This window comes from Quercus suber, unplaced genomic scaffold (assembly GCF_002906115.3).
Source record: "Quercus suber isolate HL8 unplaced genomic scaffold, Cork oak 2.0 scaffold_302, whole genome shotgun sequence".
NCBI lineage: Eukaryota > Viridiplantae > Streptophyta > Magnoliopsida > Fagales > Fagaceae > Quercus > Quercus suber.
In genome coordinates this window covers 40196-50885 of record NW_027069758.1, presented here as the reverse complement: position 1 = coordinate 50885, position 10690 = coordinate 40196, and the positions used below count along the sequence as shown (strand labels likewise).

Here is a 10690-nt window from a genome sequence, read left to right as displayed (position 1 = left end):
TACTTCGTGTTAAATTCTAACGTTGAACCTTTATATTAGAACTTCATTTCTTCTTCCTTATTATGTGTTTTTGTTTTTCAAAAAAAAAAAAAAAAAATTCCAATGTTGAGCAAGCATAATTTTCCACAATTTTTTTTTAAAATTTTTTTGGGTTAAAGATCTACTTTGGACAAATTTGGGGTTAATAATTGATATAACCAAAAAATAAGATAATATATATAAATCTTTTTTTTTTTGAGAAGGTATATATATATATATATATGTATGTATGTATGTATATATATAAAAGCATGGCATCTGTTATTTTGGTGTTAACACTGAAATTCTATTGGTGGCCATATTTTGACAGCTAAAGATTCTCTTAAAGATATTGACCATTCGTAGAACATTCACATAAGGTTAGAAGTATTATTGGGAAGCTTTGGCTAGTTGGTCATGTACAAATGAAGTTATTCATGGTGCAGGCAATAAGAGGTCAGGTAGAATTGAAAACAACTACAGAGATGGTACCACTTCTGAACAATAAAAAATTGTGAGAGATCTAGAATCTGGACAATCAAATTAAAGGACAAGCTTTAGGACAAGCTGAAAAGCATGTTAGGTCGGTTCATCAGATGAAATCAGGCTAGACATTGAGGTCTTTAACTCTATCATAAAATATCTTTGTTGTATTAGATTAGTACACAAATTTATTTTTAATTGTTGAGTATGTAGCAAATAGAAAATGAAAGAGATTTAATTACCTATTTGGTTTCTAATTTTTGCGCAGTGTCAATTTGGTGGATGGAAAATGTTGACCCTTGTTATTAAAAGTATGAATCATTTTGACATAATATTAAAAAATTAGGGATTATATTTACACAACCTAAATGCTAAGCAACAATTAAGTAATTTACCAAAAAAAAAAAAAAAAAAATTGAGACAGGCAAGAAGTTTTAATTAATGATTATTGTCTAAAGACAAAATAAAATCAAGCAGTGCTACAAATTAATTCTCCTGAAAATGATTCTTTGACCCAAATTTCTTTGAACATGATGGATCGGGACATTAAATGTCTTACAAAATACGATTGGAATGATTCAGCTTTCATGAAAACCAAAATTGGTCCACGTAATTATGAAAGATTATGGGATTAATTGTTCTAATATTTAAAGCATTTGTTTATAAAAAAATTCCAATTTGGTTATTTTTAATTAAAAAAAAAATAATTCTGTCGCTATGAGCTGCTAGTGCTGGCTAAGTGAACAGAACTAAAGTGAATTAGGTAAACAAAGTGACATGGCTAGTTCTAAAATCTAAACAAAAAGAGTTAAAGTGCTTATCCCTGTCTCTTCACTCTTGACCAAAATACAGCAACATAATAAATTAGTTATATAATATGAAAGAATAGAATGGGAAAAAGGTAGATAAAGAGGAAGTGTGAAGTGATGGAGGAAAAGGAAAAAAGATGATAAAATTATGGTAGTATTTTTCCTTTTTTTCTTTCTCTTTCTTTAACTTTATTTTTATTTAAAGGAAGTAGAGGGATGAGGAATCCATGTCTTCCAAGCACTCCCAGACAAAATGAGCTTCAGAGAAGAGAAAAGCAACCTTTGCTTTACGACCCAGAAAAGGAGATTTCAAACACCATAAGGTTAGCTTAGGAAATTGCGTGGTTACTAACCCAACCCTTCATTTCTCTCTCTCTCTCTTTCTCTCTCTCTCACTGTCTATATTTAGTGGGGAGCTGGGGTGCAACACCAACCCCACATCTTCCTTCTTTCCCTCAGAAATCTACACACAAACCCCACAACATTAGCCAGACCCTTTAATCCCCTAAGTTCAGCCCACCGGTTTGCTTGTGTTAAACCAATTCAATAGGGTTTTGTGGGGCTTTCAAGCCACATTTGATTATGACCTAGTTCCCCATCTTCCACAATCTCTTCCTAGCTAGCTCCTTTCCTCAATATATACCTCCTTTTCTCCCTTTTTCAATCCCCTTCAACCTCTCTCTCTCTACAAAAACTACTACATCTTCATCTTCCTCCTGATCATTTGGAAGATTTGCTAGGGTTGGAATTCATAGTATCCATATGCACTTCAAAGTCCTTGCATATATATACATGTAACATGTTCATTCATACATACATAAAAACATGTTTTTTTTTTTTTTTTTCAAGCCTTAGTTCAATTTACACTTGATGGGTTTTAAAAAGGGTCTTTGTTGGAAATTTCTTTAGTATTATATGGTGGAAATATGTGCATAAATGTAGAAATTCATGTGTACATGCACGTTTTTATGGCATCATTTTCATGTGTACACATATAAGTATGTGCCTGGCTCCCTGTATGCCATTTGCAGAGCCCACCGGAACATCGATGGCCTCCGTGGATGGCGTATGAGGAGCCATGCATATTCCACATGTATTATACATAAAAGATTAGTCTTTATTTTTCTCTTTTCCAATTTGGGGTCTCTTTGATTTTCTCAAAGGCTATTACAGTCATATTCAAGACCCAATTTTTAGACAAGTTTGCAGGTTCTCTCATGTCTGAACAAAGGTACAATCCTCTTCTTCTTGCTGCTCTTGTTCTTCTTTGTTATACTTATTACGGTTTTTAGGGTTTTCATGATGTCTATGTTTTTTGTTTGCAGAAAATAATAGTACTAGTAGGCTTCTTTTCTGTGAAAGTTATTCCTTTACCAATGGTCACATGTGGCTTCCCATGAGACCGTAATCATTTCGTTTACACACGTAACGAGGTTTCTTTTTCTCTTCTCTGTGAAGCTGTGTTTGTGTGAAATCTGTTGCCAAATTTACGGAAAATTTTAGATCTGTGCCGTGCCTGACAACATGGAAGTTATAAAACAACTACCATTTCTATCTCCCTTCACGCTTGTCTCATGGACATTTCATATGACCCCTGGTCTTATTATGAATGTCCTGAAAAGTAGCAATTGTTTCATAATTACACAAAGCCAGTTGTTAATTTGATTTTTATATACAAAACAAAATATCCCAAATCAACATGGCTTTTTTTTCTTATACAAAGTTTTAGCTACCCATATCATCAAAATTCTAGCTTGGCAAGCCTAATGATGGATTGTTTCACTTTTGTTTTTGGAGTACATGGAATGGAATGCATTTGGGCTAAGTTGCACAAATCAGTCAAAAAAAAAGAAAAAAAAAATCATTTTTGTAGACCATTTGTTCAATAGACCATCATGTTGTAAAGAATCTAACCATTGATCTATTAATTTTGCTACTTTGTGGGAAGGCATGATCAAGTAAGCCCAATTGTATACCTAGGTGTAAAGACACCCACAGACACAGTTACTCTAGGCTTTTAAGTTTCAACCCCTAGCAAATGAAGAAATAGAAAAGGTTTTGTATTCAAGCTGTTCCTCTTTTTCTTTTGACAAAATCAACAAGCTGTTCCCATTTCTTGGTCAATAGATCATAGTCATTGCTGTGCATAGTAAGTAAGCTAGCAAAGCTAGTACTGAACACTGATCAGATATGTTTAGGCTTATTTGCATACATATTATCTTAAGCAATGGGGACTTCACCCCCTATATCATATTTTTCTTTTGCATACATATTATCTTAAGCAATGGGGACTAAGACTTCACCCCCTATATCATATTTTTCTCAGATGCACCAGTCTCTCTCTCTCTCTCTCTCAAATACACACGTCTGGCCAGGGCATCAAGAAAAAAGAGTATGGATTCTGGGAAAAGCAAAAGGTGTTGTTTTTGCAGCAGGAGGATTATCATTATGGCTACTGGGGAATCTCATATAAGGAGTGGACCACCCTCACTTACCCTCTCTCTTTTTTATTGGTTTGCAGGGAATATGTTTTACGGTCAAAGCAGGTCAATAAAGGACATTGGTCTGGCAAAGAGAATGGGACCACCTTTGTGAGATCTCCTGGGAAAATCAATTGTGGCATTTGGGGGTGCATGATTTTCAAATTTCAATTTCATTTACACTAATTTATAATCTACACAAGCCACAGTCTCCTTATCAATAGAGACAATATATATATATAGTTCATTGGGGCAGGTTTAATTAGTTAAGGGATAGAGAAGAATAGTATGAAAAGAAAAGTTTTGGGCTTGTGGGGTCCATCTTCCCCAATGTGTTATGCTCTAGCCTCTTACACATTGTACTATCTGGTCTTTTTAGAAAGTAGATTCTATCTCTTCTTCTATCAATTTCCAAGGGGTATAAAAATGCTTTTTTGACACTCATGTTCATGCATCTTCCTCTCACATTATTGGTTACCTTATGGTTTTATTTATGGCCAGGTAAAGAAATTATCAGACATTACTTTATGCATCCCTCTTGATGGAGATTAAGTAGAAAAACGCAAGATGAATTAATAGTTTCAAATATTTTTTTGATGGTTTCAAATATAATAGTTGAGTTGCAGACTTACAAAAAATTATTGTTTGTATCCCAAAAAATGTGATAGTTTGTAAAAAATAGTGTTTTAGCTAAAATATCTTATAGTTCAATGGTATTGTACAAGTTAACCAGTGTTTGAGTTTGTTCTGCTTATGCTCACATTTTAAAGAAAAAAAAAGTTCTAATTAGTGACACCCAGAAGAATAGCTTTTTCAACTTATAGGATTAATTTGTCCATCTTGGTTTGTGAAGAAAAACTGAAAAAAATGTTACATACCGTGGGAAAAGATGTTGCTTGTGAAATTTCTTACTGATGCAAGTACTTCTGCCAAGTTTTTTAATTTAGGGTTCTCAAAAAAGTTATTTTATTTTTTTTAAATAAAATAAAATTGAGAGGGCCTTTGAAAAATAAAAACTGATAAAACCAAGCTATAGCCCAAGATTCTATCTGTAATGTGGTGGAAAGAAAATCTCACTCTCTTGGCTAAAGCATAAACTAATATTCTATACAAAATTTAGTTACAAAATTGGTTGTATCTTAAGGTTATAATCTTATTAAATATTTTTTTATTAGAGAGGTAAATTTTGATAAATCCACAATTGAATTACATTTTTTTTTTATATCCTCCATACTTGCAAAATTTCTATAAAATTAAAGATTAATAATTATGGCATCAATAAATTTTTTAAATTGCAAGTTTTTGTAATTTAAAATTATGCATAAAATATAATCTTATAGATCATACAATAAATAATATCCGATTAGCACAAAATTTGACATGTGTATTAAGAACGTAAAGAACATACAATCCAACGGTTAGATTTTTGAAATATGTAATAATGTTAATAATGCTGAGTAAGATTGTAGTCTTAAACTAAAACTAATTTTATAACTAAACTTTGTCCATTCTATTCCTAACAACAACATGAACTAGCTACGGAGAGAGATCTTCTATAATAAGTTTCCTAGTTGGATAGATCTGAACAATGTCCTGCGGAATGCTTGGAAATGTCAGTGATCTTTAAGATTTTCTTCCTGATTGAAAATATTGTCGTTGCCTTTTACATGTTAGAAATCTCCAGTACATATCTGAAACTTTTCGAGATATGTCACTAACTTGAATATCATTTACATATAACTAGTACTAATGTACTATGAAAGAATTATATGTAAGAGAAAATAAATATTTCAATATTAAAATTGAATAATAAAATAGGCAATACAAATAAAAGAGCAAAAATGTTGTATGTTCTTTAAAAATTTTCAAACTTGGGTATTAGAGTTATATCTGGTGCAATTAGTTTAATTATTTTAATATATTTAAAATAAATGACAATACATAAGAAGAATAATAATTTGAAAAAAGAAGAAGAGAAAATTAACATCTCCCCTTGGCGCAACTATAATCTGGGCATGAGTTTATATTATATGATATATATATATATATATGTATGTATGTATGTATATATATTTATTGTAAAATTTTGGTGATAATAACTAAATGACTTGGTATTATAATTTCATTGTTCTCATATAGCATTCCAAATGCATGTTATGATTTCACATGAAATGTTCTTTTTTTTTTTTTTTGGGTAGATAATTTCTTTTACTTTTATTTAATAGTGATTCGTTCAGGGTATGAATTGAAATAATTTAAGAAGTTTATGGTTTTAGTTGAATTTAAAAAAAATTAAGTTTAATTTAATTCACCCCAAACTGTTTTATAACCACTTGCAAGTAGAGTGCAGCAAAAAGAAAACAACCAACTGTAAGGAAAAACAAAATTATGGCTTCTAAGACACAAATTTATTATATAGTATAATATATGGATCTTGTCGATGTCTGTGCAATGTGCAGTACATTTTGAATTAATTTTGAACGGTTTTAGACCCCTTAAACCAACCAGATTAACCTAGTTAATTAGCCAAGTGATTAACTTAGTCAATTTATGCAAATCTAGGTTATCACAATCACACAATCATATCAAGAATATAAAACAGCGGAAAAGTAAATAACACAATGATATGATGACCCAGGAAACTACACGATAAAAATCTGGGGAGGATTTGACCTAACTATCCTCAAGGTAAACCTGAATCCACTATACGAAAGAATCGAAATTCATACAAAAGGACTTACAAGCTTCCCGCTTGACTTCCTAATGCTACCCACCAGTAGAACTTACTGACACGACCATATGCAAGCTCCGAATTTACGGACTCCTTCTTTCTTGGATTCTCCACAAGATACAAGCACCCATGCTTATTATTCTTTAAACTCCAATGGCAGTAACTGAGTTGATCATCAAGGTATTGAAAATATCTCTACTAGAAAACCCTAAGTTTATGTGAAGGAAAGCTCTTCAATGACCTCACAAGAGATTCATACAAACAGCAAAGTATGAGCAACAATACAACAAGAACAACTCTAAAAAACATGGCTAGAGTTTTGCCTTATATACCTATGGCAAAAACAGAAAACCCAAAATGTTTAATGAGATAGGGCTGAGTTGGAAAATTCTGCAGAAAAAAATTCTGGCTGACTTTTAATCGATCGAGTCTAACTTTCGATCGATCGAGCCAGGCCGAAATGCACCAATGCATCTGCAACCTCTCGATTCCAACTTTACATAAAATATATAACTTTGAGCAAGCCTAAACAAGACTAAACATATTATTTTGATCATGATTTGCCAATATTACACATTAGAGTTCTAAATATATCAAATCCTAAGTCTTTAGAACCTAACAAATTTGTCAAAAATTATCTTATAACTCATACATTTTAGTAATCATGTGTTCTAGTAGTTGGGGAATCAACTTTAATTATGTTACATGTCATTAGAAACGGAGGAAATGAATTTTTTTTTTTTTAAATTACTATAATTAAGAATATGAACCTATTACGTGATGAGTTGCAAATATTTAAATATTTTTACTAATTTGAGCATAAAATTATTTATTTTATATTATTAATAGTTTGTTATTAAATTTGCTTTTGTTCTATCAAAAAATAAATTGCTTTTGCCTTTTGATGGACTTTGTTTTAATTGTTGTAACTAAAATTGAGTAAGAATGTCATATTCCAATTTAAACCCATGTCTATAAAAGGAGTTAGAAAAATAACCATAAAATTAGTGTAATAGAAACTTTGAATATGTTATTTTAGTGAATTCACAAATATTTAATTATTTTGACTAATTCCCATAATAATTTTTTATATTCTTGATTACATGTGTTATTAATTGTATTTTTTTTAATCCTTTTTTTATATTGTTTGTTTCAATTTTTCCAAAGTAACGAATTATGATAATAATAATAATAAAAAAGTCATATTCCAATCAACTTTTTTTTTAATAATAAGTATTTTAAATAAATTGTTTCGTGTATAAATTTTATAAAATAACCATATAAATTTCTTTTATATAAATAAATAATACACAAATAATGAATATATGAAAATATGTATTTACACCACCATCCACCATTGATGTGATAGTTAATCTATAAGTATAAGTGCTTGTGGGGTGTAGTGGGTAAGAGCTAGGATTCAAGTCTCCAAGAGAAAGTTTTACACACACATATACACTAAGATTAGACTAAAGTAGAATTTCTATCTTGTATTAAAAAAAAAAAGTATTTACTCCATTTACATGTCAATTTATTAATACTTTGATATAAATAAAAAAATTTGCTGAGGTGAAAGATTAAATGATGAGAATAATCTTTAATTTTCAATCAATATGCCGCATGGTAGATACTTAGACTATTATAATTGAGGTTCCTGCTTTTTATAAATAATACATTAATTAATGAGCACCCTGGCACTCATCAACAAAAGTCTAGTATATACGCATGAGATATCCTCCTTTCTGATATAAAGTAGAATATCATATACCCTCTAAACCGAATTTTTTCTAAAAGAAATTGATGAAATGGAGAATTTATTTAATTCTTAGTACATAGCATGTTTAAGACTGAACCACTAAAATCCCCTAACAAAAAGTTATATGTATATATATATAGATCAAGAGTTAGATCTGTATCATATATATATATACACAAAGGTCCTGTTGGCGCTCCCTTTTTAGCCAAAACATTAGCACACTGATTTGCTTTACGTATATGGTGAAGCAGCTTCACTCTACTTCATCTCCTGTGCATAAATTATTCATATCACTTTCATCCGAGTTGAGTTTAGAAAAGAGGTTGGAGCAAGGGTCAAACCTAAACCGACGTTGCTTTTTTCTATCCTTGATATGATAGAACATACCCTTTTTCTTACCAGGAAAAATTAAGTACGTGATTTTGAAAGATTGCAGTTTGTTGTATCACGAAAACTAAAGTTTGGGTTAATTACTGGTGGTAAAATAAAGTAGCTATAATGAAATTCATGGTAAATATTTTGTCTCATCTAATTTAGTCCTCGGATGAATTATATTTCTAAATCTACGATTGACTTTTTCTACCCAAGAAAACAAAAATAAGAATATGATGAGTTTGGATAGCAATACATAAGTTTAAAACTTTATAGTTTATCAAAAAAAAGTTTAAAACATTATAGTTTGAATTCTAGTTCCAAACTATACGACTGAATTTTCACTTTTCAGTGTACATTGGTATGTTAGAAAATAAAAAAAGAAGAGAGAGAAAAAGAAATAAGAATTAAGAAAAGAAAAAAAGAAAAAAAAGATAAAAGATGCCCCTAAATCCTATTCCCAACTTTCCAGAACTATACTCAAGTGTTTCCAGAATTTTAGTCCCTTCTTGTCTTCCTTCTAGGTACTTCCTACGATTTTGAAAATAAAATCAAAGCTCACGTACACTGCCATATAACTCTATTTCCTAAGATCCCTTGATTTTTCTGTCCTTGCTCAGATTTACTATTACAGTATTACTTGATTAGGATGCCAGTATATATATATATATATATATATTTTTTTTTTGGGTTTAATTTATATATTTCATTTCTTCTAAGAAAGTAGGGAAGTACGAAAAAAAAAAAAAAAAAGGGCGCAATCGGAACACAAAAATAAGAGGAATTGAATATCCTTTCACAAAACAAAGAGAGCATTCGTGCTCTGAATAGTAATAGTGCTGGTGCATTTGAAAATTAATAAATATCTTCATTCTTTAATTTGTATTCTAATTTCTGAACATCCTTTAATAGTGGTGAATTTGCTTTACTATCTATTATTACTCTTAACTTGATTATATTTAACATTATATGGAAAATGAATGATTGATAATACACAGCAATATAAATAAAAATATGCTCAATAGTTATTTAATAGACATGTCTTGTTATACTTGTATCTTATTATTTTCAAAATTTGTCATGTTGCCATGTTGTACCAGTACCCATATCCATACATGTTTTCGTGTCCTTGTTTCTCAGTCAAAAAGACAGGGCTAATTTGGGCATGCACTGCAAAGCTTCTCTGGACATGCAACATGGCGGTGCATGTATATATCCAAATCGATTAAAAATCAATGCTATTAGTATTGCTACGAGACACAGAGAACCCTTTGCTTAAAAGGTGTGTAAGTGACTAAGCGCAGGCCATGCATGCTGGTATGCTTTTTTGATTAGCCTCGGTCGCCCATTCTCACATTCATGTGATGTGTCCCGGCTCCAATATTTCAATGTCATTGATGTCCATCTCCATCAATTGTTATCACAATACCAAGCATATTGTTCAATGGTTCAAATCAGTCTTTTTCTTTGCTGCTGCAGACAGAATTCCATGCAAACAAAACCTTATGAGATGTGTGTGTATATATATACACACGTGTATGATGAACGTATTCTATTTTTCGACTATAAGGAGCAATCTTTATGTTTTACATTGTGTAAGGAAATTTAGAACTCAATAAATTAACCAATTATCTAAGTTGATTAATTAGTTATATTATTATGCAATAATTCAATTCAGTTTATGATAGACACAACTATACCGCAAAATCTAAGTGCAGTAAATAATAAATTTTCACACATACGAAATAGTTATGATGGAAAAACTAGATGGATGATTTGAAGCTTACCATCAACTTAACGAATTAACTATGTAGTATGGAAGTACAACAATTCAAAATATACCTAATCCAAGTATTTCCACCTACAGTAGTGAACGGTTTTAGACCCCTTAAAACAACCAGTTTAATTTAGTTAATTAGCCAAGTGATTAACTTAGTCAATTTAAGCAATTCTAGGTTATCACAAACATACAATCATATCAAAAGTATAAAGCAGCGAAAATATAAAAGATACAATGATATGATCACTCAGGAAATCACAT

The 10690-nt window shown here is 30.7% G+C and overlaps 1 long non-coding RNA gene across 6 annotated transcripts; it reads left to right on the top strand.

Annotated features, from left to right (window-relative positions):
* Positions 1-1462: 1462 nt before the first annotated feature.
* LOC112019039 (uncharacterized) lies at positions 1463-4234 on the top strand. Of its 6 annotated transcripts, none has more exons than XR_010632595.1 (4): positions 1463-1633; positions 2474-2541; positions 2636-3727; positions 3832-4234. It is a non-coding gene; the product is annotated as an uncharacterized LOC112019039 (long non-coding RNA). The 6 variants fall into 6 exon arrangements; XR_010632593.1 differs by lacking the exon at positions 1463-1633 and adding an exon at positions 1647-2064 and having other exon boundaries at positions 2484-2541; XR_010632594.1 differs by lacking the exon at positions 1463-1633 and adding an exon at positions 1647-2064.
* Positions 4235-10690: the final 6456 nt, after the last annotated feature.